Source organism: Nicotiana attenuata, chromosome 7 (assembly GCF_001879085.1).
Source record: "Nicotiana attenuata strain UT chromosome 7, NIATTr2, whole genome shotgun sequence".
Classification (NCBI taxonomy): Eukaryota; Viridiplantae; Streptophyta; class Magnoliopsida; order Solanales; family Solanaceae; genus Nicotiana; species Nicotiana attenuata.
In genome coordinates this window covers 59,531,091-59,541,005 of record NC_031995.1, presented here as the reverse complement: position 1 = coordinate 59,541,005, position 9,915 = coordinate 59,531,091, and positions in this window count along the sequence as shown.

Genomic DNA, 9,915 nt, shown 5'->3' with positions numbered 1-9,915 from the left:
TTTATGCCTTTACCTTGAGCTATTATTGTCGTACTTATAGATCTTGTATGGCTTGTTATTATTGTCCCGTCCTTGATCTCTACTCAATTGTTGTTGTGTTGCCCATGTCTTCTACTTGTTTAACTTGCAAATACAATATCTACTTCCTGCTGTTATAATTACACCCATGTCGTATCTATTCTGTTGCACTTTAGTACATGCCTTTTTTCTATGTTAGTCATTCATGCCTGTACTTGAGAACTTGTAAAGATCATGTATTTCCTTCTTATTTGTTACACCTGTATCTAGGCCTCCACCATGCTAGTTAGTTGCAGATGATATTCCTTGTCCTTCAATTGCTGTCATTACTTACATGCCTTCCACCTAGTTTGTTACTGTTGCCCACATGTATATCCTCGTTCCTTATTACTACTTGCGTATTTCCTACTTTGTAATTCATGTTATCGGTATTTCTGTCATCTGGTTGGTTTTGTTATACGTATTGGGTGAGGATGAGATAAAAGCACGAAGGGTGATGCCATGTAATTGACTTGATATTTGAGTACATTCCTCATGCTATGAAAGTTATGAAGTGACTGTCGTTGTTTATTGGTTTCGTTCTAAGGAAAGGATTGGTTGAGGTATTAGAAGATGCTAAATTGTGATCTCTGCTAGCACTCTGTTATTATTTTCGGATTCGTTTCATGTATTCTTCCTTGTTATATCGTGGTATAGTTCTATTGTTGATTTACGGTGCAAGTTTTATTAGTGAGTATCTTTTTACTAAAAAGCTGCTTTACTACTTTGATAGGGTTAGACAAGATTTTCTTTTGGATCGGAGCGGAGCTGCTACTGATGTCGGGAGCTGACTCTGAAGATGTTCGTGTATTCCGGATATAGCTGCCACTTGTCCTTGGTAGCTTAGGTTTGCTACTCTTTTATGTAAATTTCAAACAAATCGTGTAATTTTTTGTACCAGCTTTGTAAATTCCAAGTCTTAGAAGCTCAGGATTCATACTACCAGTTTTTGGGTCAATTTGTAAATATCCAGAGTCTTCACTGTTTTCCTATAATCTCATTCGGATTGTATTTTCTGTTAGTTGGCTTACCTGGCGGATCGAGTTAGGTGCCATCACGACCAATGGTTTTTGGGTTGTGACACTTCTCTTCTCTTGTTAACGATTGCAGGTCAGTATTGAAGCTAATCGAAATGCCGGAGATCAAGAACATGTTTAGCGTAATCAATACACTGGCGGATAGGCTTGCACTGGAAGGGGAAAAACAAGAATCTTTCAGTTCTACTACCTATCTACTTATCTAGCTTGTCTTGCAACATTTTACTTATCACTAATGGAGAGGGTGTCACGACCAGGGACCCCTACCTTCGGCACTGTGATGGTGTCTAACATTTCACTCGCTAGGCAAGCCAACATTAGAGTATTTGCCCATTGTTAACAGTTCAAATTATATAATAATAAAGAACTGGAATAGCTGAAATAAACTCTGAAGTAAAGAAAGGAAAATATAACAGCTGAAATCTCTAATACAGCCCCAATCTGGTATCACAAATGCACAAGCTACTAGAATACTACAGATAAAAGGCCTGAATAGAACACAGAGTTCTCAGAGAGAAAGTACACAACTAAAATAACAAGAAGGGGACTTTAAGGGATGCATACATTGAGCAGCTGTACCTCAAGTCTCCACACTAATAGCCAACCCGAGCACGCTATTGACTGCCGCTGGGACCGACTCAAATTCTGCACAAGAAGTGCAGAGTGTAGTATGAGTACAATCGACCCCATGTACTCTGTAAGTGCCGAGCCTAACCTCGCCGAAGTAGTGACGAGGCTAAGGCAGGTCACTTAGACTATAACATGTACGTAGTTTAAAATAAAGACATGCAAGGAAAATATGGAACGAAATAAGGCAGTTAACTGAAGAAAATAGCTCAATTTTCAATGAAAACCAGTGAAGGTCAGAATTACTAATCCATAGAGTCTCGTATGAAAATACCGAAAACGAACACACTAAGGAAATAGAAACACATAGATTGTTGCAGCGCGCAACCCGATCCCATTGTAATAATATCAACAATAGTAAATAAATATATGTATGTGCGGTGCGCAACCCGGTCCCACCATATAATCAGAATCAATATCAAAATTTACCCCTTATTTCACCGTATCAACCCATCCTTATTTCACCTGTTGCGGCACGTAACCCGATCCCACCATATCAGTACAAATTCACCCTTATTTCACCATATCTGTCCACCCTTATTTCACCTGTTGCGGCGTGCAACCCGATCCCACCATGTCATTATCAATAAATCAATGAGTACAATCAAATTAATAACTCGAATCACAAGAACCTATACGATTAACGAATATGAAGCTGAATTAGAAAGGAAACCTCACATCAAATTGAGGATTCACCATATTTAATATTAAACAGTAAGATAAGTCCACTAAATGACAATTAAATGGTGCAAGTAAGTCAATTAAATGGTGAAAACATGGGAAGATCTATCATTTTATCATGAGAATAATGATTAACATGTAGCAGATAAGGGTATGGGAAGCATTTAAAGCAAATAACAATTAAGGCATGGAAGGAAACAATTAAGAAAATGCGAAAAATAAGGGAAAACAAGCCATACGGCGGCGTATGAGCACTCCTCACCTTGCATATACGCCGCAACCCAGGAATTTCACATAGCACATAGTCCGAGGTTTCATAATTCCCTCAAATCAAGGTTAAATCCAACACTTACCTCACTCCGCATTCAACTCTGAGCTCTGCCGGAGCCTCTCCTCTAGATTTCGCCTCAAAACCAATCGTATCTAAACACAATTGACTCGATAATGTTACATAATTCTAAGGGAATCAATTACAATACCCAAAGTTAGGATTTTCTCACTTTTTCCCCAAAAAGTCAAAATAGTCAACCCTGGGCCAGCTTGGTCAAAACCTGAGTTTCAGACAAAAATCCATTACCCATTCACCCCCGAGTCCGATTATGTGATTAGTTTCGAAATTCGACCCCAAATTGAGGTCTAAATCCTAAATTGGCAAAAACTCCAAATTCATCCCATGTCCCTAGTTTTCTACCATGGAAGAACAAAGAGAAAGGCAAGGAATTAATGGGTGCTGATGGAAATGGAAGAAAACGAGTTAAAATCTACTAACCTATGAAGTTGGGATGAAAAACCTCTTCAAAATCGCCTCTCGGTCGAGCTCAAGATTGAAAATGGGATAAATCCCAATTTTTGGATTGTTTATTGGACTGTGCGTCAGGTGTTTATCACATTCGTGAGACAGCTGACGCGATCGCGAAGCATTGCAACCTAAATGGCCTTTATGTTCGTGGGAAAACCTATGTGTTCGCGATGGCCTCACCCACCTAGCTTTTGCGTTTGCGAGTCTAGGCTTGTGTTCGCATAGAGTAACCCCTGCCCTCACCAGAATCTCCTTAACCATCGCATTCGGGTGTGAACGGTGGCGTTCGGGACGGGTAATCCCTCAACTTCTTCGTGTTCACCACCAGTTCGACGCGTTCGCGTAGAAGAACATTCTCCCTATCCCAGTTTCCCCTTCGCGATCGCGGGAGTACTTATGAGATCGCGAAGTACAAAACCTCAGACACCAGCAATAGTTAAACAGACCAGATTTTTCAAAATTCAAATGGTCCGCAGGCTATTCAAAACTCAACTGACCCCTCGGGGCTCCAAACAAACATGCACACAAGTTCAAAAATATTATATGAACTCGCTCGCATGATCAAAATACTAAAATAACACCTAGAACTACGAATCCGAAACGAATGAAAATTTAAATAAAACTTTAAAACTTTTATTTTAACAGCCGGATGTCGGATTCACGTCAAATCATGACCGTATTGCACCAAATTTTGCAAACAAGTTGTAAATACAACAATGGACCTATACCAAGTTCCGAAACTAAAATCCAAACCCGGTATCAACAAAGTCAAATTTTGGTCAACCTTTTTAATTCTTTAGGCGGAAAAGGGTCTGATATATCCTTGTACTATGGTAAATTATTTAAAATTGTCCCTCGTTATGCTATTGGGCCATAAAAGTCCCTACCGTCCAACTATCCTAACAAATCTGTCCTTACTTTGACGGAAGTGCCACGTGGCATCCATCCTTGCCTCTTTTTAAATCTGGGCACATAAGAGACGACCTGCTCCAACTATACCCATCAACCCATAACCCATTTATAAACCAAATAATACCCCAAAGCCACTGACCAACGATTTATAACCCAAATTAAACCCCAACCCTAATTTATAATCCTACTGCCATCTCCATCAAACCCTCTATGCTATTAGCTCCATCAAGACAACCCATTTCAACAAATTTCATCATAAATGTCGGCCATTTCAACAAATTTCATCAAAAATGTAGCACTAGACTCCGACATTATTGTAGGGATGAAATGTTGTGCTCAACTCAACCTGCATGCCCAACTCACACTGTACTGCCCTGGAGAAGTGCGAGGTAAAATGTGCACCTGGATCAGAAATGATAGACACCGGCACACCATGAAGATGGACGATCTCGCGGATGTAGATCTCAGCCAATCGCTCTGAAGAATAGGTGACTGCCACAAGAGTGAAATATGCTGACTTGGTCAGCCTGTCCACAATGACCCCTACCGCGTCGATCTTCCTATGACTTCGTGGGACTCTAGAAACAAAATCCATAGTGATACGCTCCCACTTTCACTGAAGAAATTTCTAACTTCTCAAGCAAACCACTAGGTCTCTGATGCTAGTACTTTACATGTTGAAAATTTAGACACCGAGCTACATATACAACTATATCCTTCTTCATCCTTCTCTACCAATAATGCTACCACAAGTCTTGATACATCTTGACGTAACCCAGATGAATAGAATACCAGGAATCACGGGCCTCCTCTAGAATCAACTCTCGAAGCCCATCCACTTGGGCACACAATGCGACCCTGCATCCTCAAAACCCCATCATCTCCTACAGAAACCTACTTGGCACCACCGTACCGCACTGTGTCCCTAAGGACAAGCAAATGAGGATCATCATACTGCCGCTCTCTAATGCACTCATATAAGGGAGACCGAGCGACTGTACAAGCTAGAACACGACTGGGCTCTGAAATGTCTAACCTCATGAACTGGTTGGCTGAAGCCTGAACATTTGATGCAAGCGGTCTCTCACCAACTGGAACGTATGCAAGGCTGCCCATACTCACTTCCTTTCTACTCAAGGCATCGGTTACCACATTGGCCTTCTCGGGATGATACAAAATGGTGATACCATAGTCTTTCAACAGTTCCAACCATCTACTCTACCTCAAGTTGACATCCTTTTGCTTGAACAAATACTGTAGACTTTGGTGATCAGTGAATACCTCGTACGACACGCCGTAAAGATAGTGCCTCCAAATCTTCAACACATGAACAATGGCTGCCAACTCTAAGTCACGAACAGGGTAATTTTTCTCCTGAACCTTCAACTGCCGCGATGCATATGCAATCACCTTGCCATCCTGCATTAATACTACACCGAGCCCAATACAAGATGCATCACAATACACCGTTTAAGATCCCGAACCTGTGGGCAACACCAACACTGGTGCCGTAGTTAAAGCAGTCTTGAGCTTCTGAAAGCTCGAATCACACTCGTCTGAGTATCTGAACGGGGCACCCTTCCGGGTCAATATGATCAATGGGGCTTCTATAGACGAAAACCCCTCCACGAACCGGTGGTAATAACCTGCCAAACCCAAGAAACTGCTAATCTCTTCAGCTGAATTAGGTCTAGGCCAGTTCTGAATGGCCTCAATCTTTTTAGGATCCACCTTTATGTCCTCTACCGACAGCACATGCCCTAAAAAGGCAAGTGAGTCTAACCAAAACTCGCACTTTGAAAACTCGACATACAACTGGCTATCTCTTAAAGTTTGAAGTACAATCCGAAGATGCTGCCGATGCTCCTCTCGACTGCGGGAGTAGATCAAGATATCATCATTAAATACAATCATGAAGGAATCCAAGTAGGGCCTGAACAACCGGTTCATCAAATCTATAAATTTTGCTGGGGCATTTGTTAACCCAAATGACTTACTAGAAACTTATAATGCCCATACCGAGTCCGAAAAGCTGTCTTAGGAACATCGGATGCCCTAATCTTCAACTGATGGTAGCCAAAGCTTAAATCAATCTTCAAAAACACCTTGGAACCCTGAAGCTGATCAAATAAGTCATCTATCCTCGGCAATGGATACTTGTTCTTAATGGTGAATTTTTCCAACTGACGGTAATTTATGCTTCCTCATCGATCCATCTTTCTTCTTCACAAATAACATGGGTGTTGACACCCAATTTTTCCCTATATATTTTTAATATGAAAAATAGCTTCAAAATGATATACATATATATATATATATATATATATATGTATGTATGTGCTTCATTACTTTTCCTCAATTTTAAAAGATTTTTAAATCTATTCATTCTCTTATTTTTATCCATACAATTCAGTAATTGTTTCTAAAATTGTTATTTTTTGGTGATTCCCTTATTTCACTTTTATATCTATACCAAATATAGCCAAGGGAATTTTTTTGCATATTTTTTCAAATTTATTTAGTGTTTTTAAAGCTAAATTGCATATAATTGCAATATTAGCCTCTTTTAAGATTTAATTGTATTTATGTTCACAAAATTAGGTCAGGTATTTTTAAATAATTAATTATGTATTATAAATCATTTGAGCACCATTAATTTATTCACAGAAACTATTTTATTATTTTTTATAAATCAAATAGGAGAATTGGCTATTTAAATGTCAGCCCCATTTTATTTCGATTTTAGCCCAAAATGGCTCCCAATTTAACCCCAAATCAGACCCAATTACCCTGGCCCAATTCCTATTAAACCCCGACCCAAACCCATCACCATAACCCGTACCTGGAGCCCCACTTAATCCCAGCCGTTGATCGATTAGATCAACGGCTCCCATTTCCCCCTTCCTTTTTTAACCCAAACAACCCCTTCACCCTAATTCATTTCTTATATTCCGCCGCCCCTGAATCCCCTTCTCTCTCAATTCTCTCTGCAACACCACCACAAACCCTAGCCGCCGCCACCCAATTCCACCCTAATCCACCTCAATCCCCACTTAATCCATCTGCCCTGGAGTTTTGAGACATGTACTCGTTTCCTATGTCTACCGGTTACATATTTTTCATGATTCCATGGACAAATCTCAAAGAGGTCTGGTCCAGTCCTTGCTCGACTTCGATCTCTAGTTATTTTCCGGCCATCTATGGTTGTTCAAGTCAGATCCTTGACTTTTCCTACTAGATCGGTATCTTTTAAAGCCTTTCTCACTTTCTCTGGGTTCTTCGAAACCCTAGCTTTAAGAGCTTTTCAATTTTTCTTTCAGATCTATCTTAGATCTGTGCTTGTTATGAACTTCTTAGTGTTTTCTCAAAGGTTCTCCGATTTCCTTTCAAACTAACTCTTCATTTTCAAGTTAGGGTTTCCTAAAATATTCTCCGATTTTTAGTGTATTTATTATGATTTTACTATGTCCGTCCATGTTTGTTGCTACCTGTTTCATCGAGCTGTAAGCCCTAAGTGTTTTGGCTCTACCTGGGGCTTTGAAATCCTCTTGGTTTATTTTATATACATGTTTGGTTCGATTAAGTTCTCTGTGTTTGAACCTTTTGTCTTGTTTGACTTATCTGATTCTGAGTTCTTACCGTTTCAACTCAGCTCTGTTGTTAAAAACCCTAATCTCTTAAAAGGGTTTTTCATACTTGTTGCTATAAGTTTGAAGACTTTACTTATTTCTGTGTGTTGATCTCCTTTACCTGTTACTATATTCTCTGCATTTTTGTGACTACTTGACCTACTCGATTGCTGTGTTTGGAATGGTTCTCTTCCACTACTAAGTCCTAGCTTATTCCTGCTACTACTGTATGTTTAGGTTGTTTTCTTTTTCCAAGGGGTTTAGCCTTGCATGTCTGATATTGCTGTTCATTCTATTTATATGTTGAGATGCAGAATCGCGATCCTTTCTTGATTGATTCTGACCCCCTCAATGTTGTGACTTATTGCAAATGGGTTTTCTTACGAACCCTAATTTTATTCGTTTGTTTAAATTGACTGACTCCATTCCTTAATTACTGTGATGTTTTACCTTGAATCCTTTTCCAAAATTAAGTATGTCTTCGTACTTAGACTCAAATATTTACCTTCATACTTTTACTGCCCCTTATATGGCAAGAATCAATCTGTCCCTAAACTGATTTCTTTCCTTAATTAGCCTGATTAGTATCCGTTCGAGCAGCACTTCCTTGATTAATGGAAAGTACTTGTGGTAATTGATTCTGATTGAGATTGTTTCCATGTTTATGTTAAGTCTTTGCTTATTACCTTAATTTCTACTCGTTTTCAAAACTATAAATACCCATATTCTCTTCTTTCAAACAAAAGGAACAATTTTAAGTTCAGAACACACACATACACTCAAAAACTCTCTCTTGCTTTACGGCTACTTCTGCTACTGTCTGTTTAGCCGGCTGAAAGCCAAGGCTAGACTTTGGAGTCCTGTTTACTTTTCTTTACTACACTTTGCTTCTCTAACTAGTATGTTCTAACTAATTTTCAGCATCAACAACAACATGTTTCTTTACTGTTTCTTTCATTCTTGTTTGTCTCCTGTTTGTATTTAACTAAGTTCCATTATTAAACATGCTGTATTCTGCCTTTTCTCTTTTGAATTAATGTTTCTGTTACTTATTTATCATGGCTTGTGAACCTTAAACCCCAATCTCCAATGTGTTTGGTATATGTCGTTGGTTTGGGGCATGGCAGCATTGAACATTGCTGTCCATGACCCAAACTTGATCCCCTGGGATCATGACCTCCATGTTTTCTCTAGTTGTTATGTGTTCTGGTTGGCTTATAGGCTTGCCAGCATCTTCTATTGCTGTGCATGCCCAAAGCTGACCCTTGCCTAAGTACATAGGCTCTTTGCAATGAATTCCCAACCCCTGACCCCATTTGTATAAAGTTATCAACTCTGTATTTTACTAATTACTGTTTTCCTACCACCCTTTACCCCTCTCCGTTACCCCCGCAGTTTTAAAACTCTGCTCCTGCACTTCCACTATCTTCTTAGACTTATGTTCTGCCCCTCTTCTGTGAGCCTTGCCTTGGGATCCATGAGCTCCCTCTGAACTTGGACACATAAGGGCTGGCCCACACTGTACTAATCTCTATCTGGTTCTATAGAACCTAGGTGTAAGCACTGCCCGGGGTCCCTTGGGACTCTTAGGGAATTCTGACACACCTAGGTCTGAGAATGGCTTTGAAACAAGTGGTATTTGAGGCGTTTTGTTCCATAACTCAGAGAGGAAGTCAGAATCAAGCTTCCTATGGTTGTACTTTTCCCATTTTCTAATGTATTTTTCTTGATGTAATTCAGCAACTGGTCTGTAATAATTTGTAATGAACATTTGGGGTTGGCTAGTGAAAAAGGGATGGGTAATTATGCATGCTCAAGGGTAGAAAATATGCCTATAGGATCTGTTTTAGATGATTCAATTTTGCACTTAGAAAGCATGCCTATAGGACTGTTTTACATCCCGCGTGTTCAATTCTTCATTTTGGATACCATGCCTATAGGGGTTCATTTAAAATTCGGCATGTTCAACTTCACACCTAGATAACCTGCATATAGGACTTCATTTTAAATTCTGCATGCTTTTTTTTACCACTTAGACATCATGCTCTAGGATCTAAACGACTATAATTGAGTATCATGTTCATAAGGTTAAAATCAGTATAATGTATAGAGATCATGCCTATAGGAATTCCCAAGTGAAAACCTGCCTGTTTCCATTTCTCGTTCAACTAGA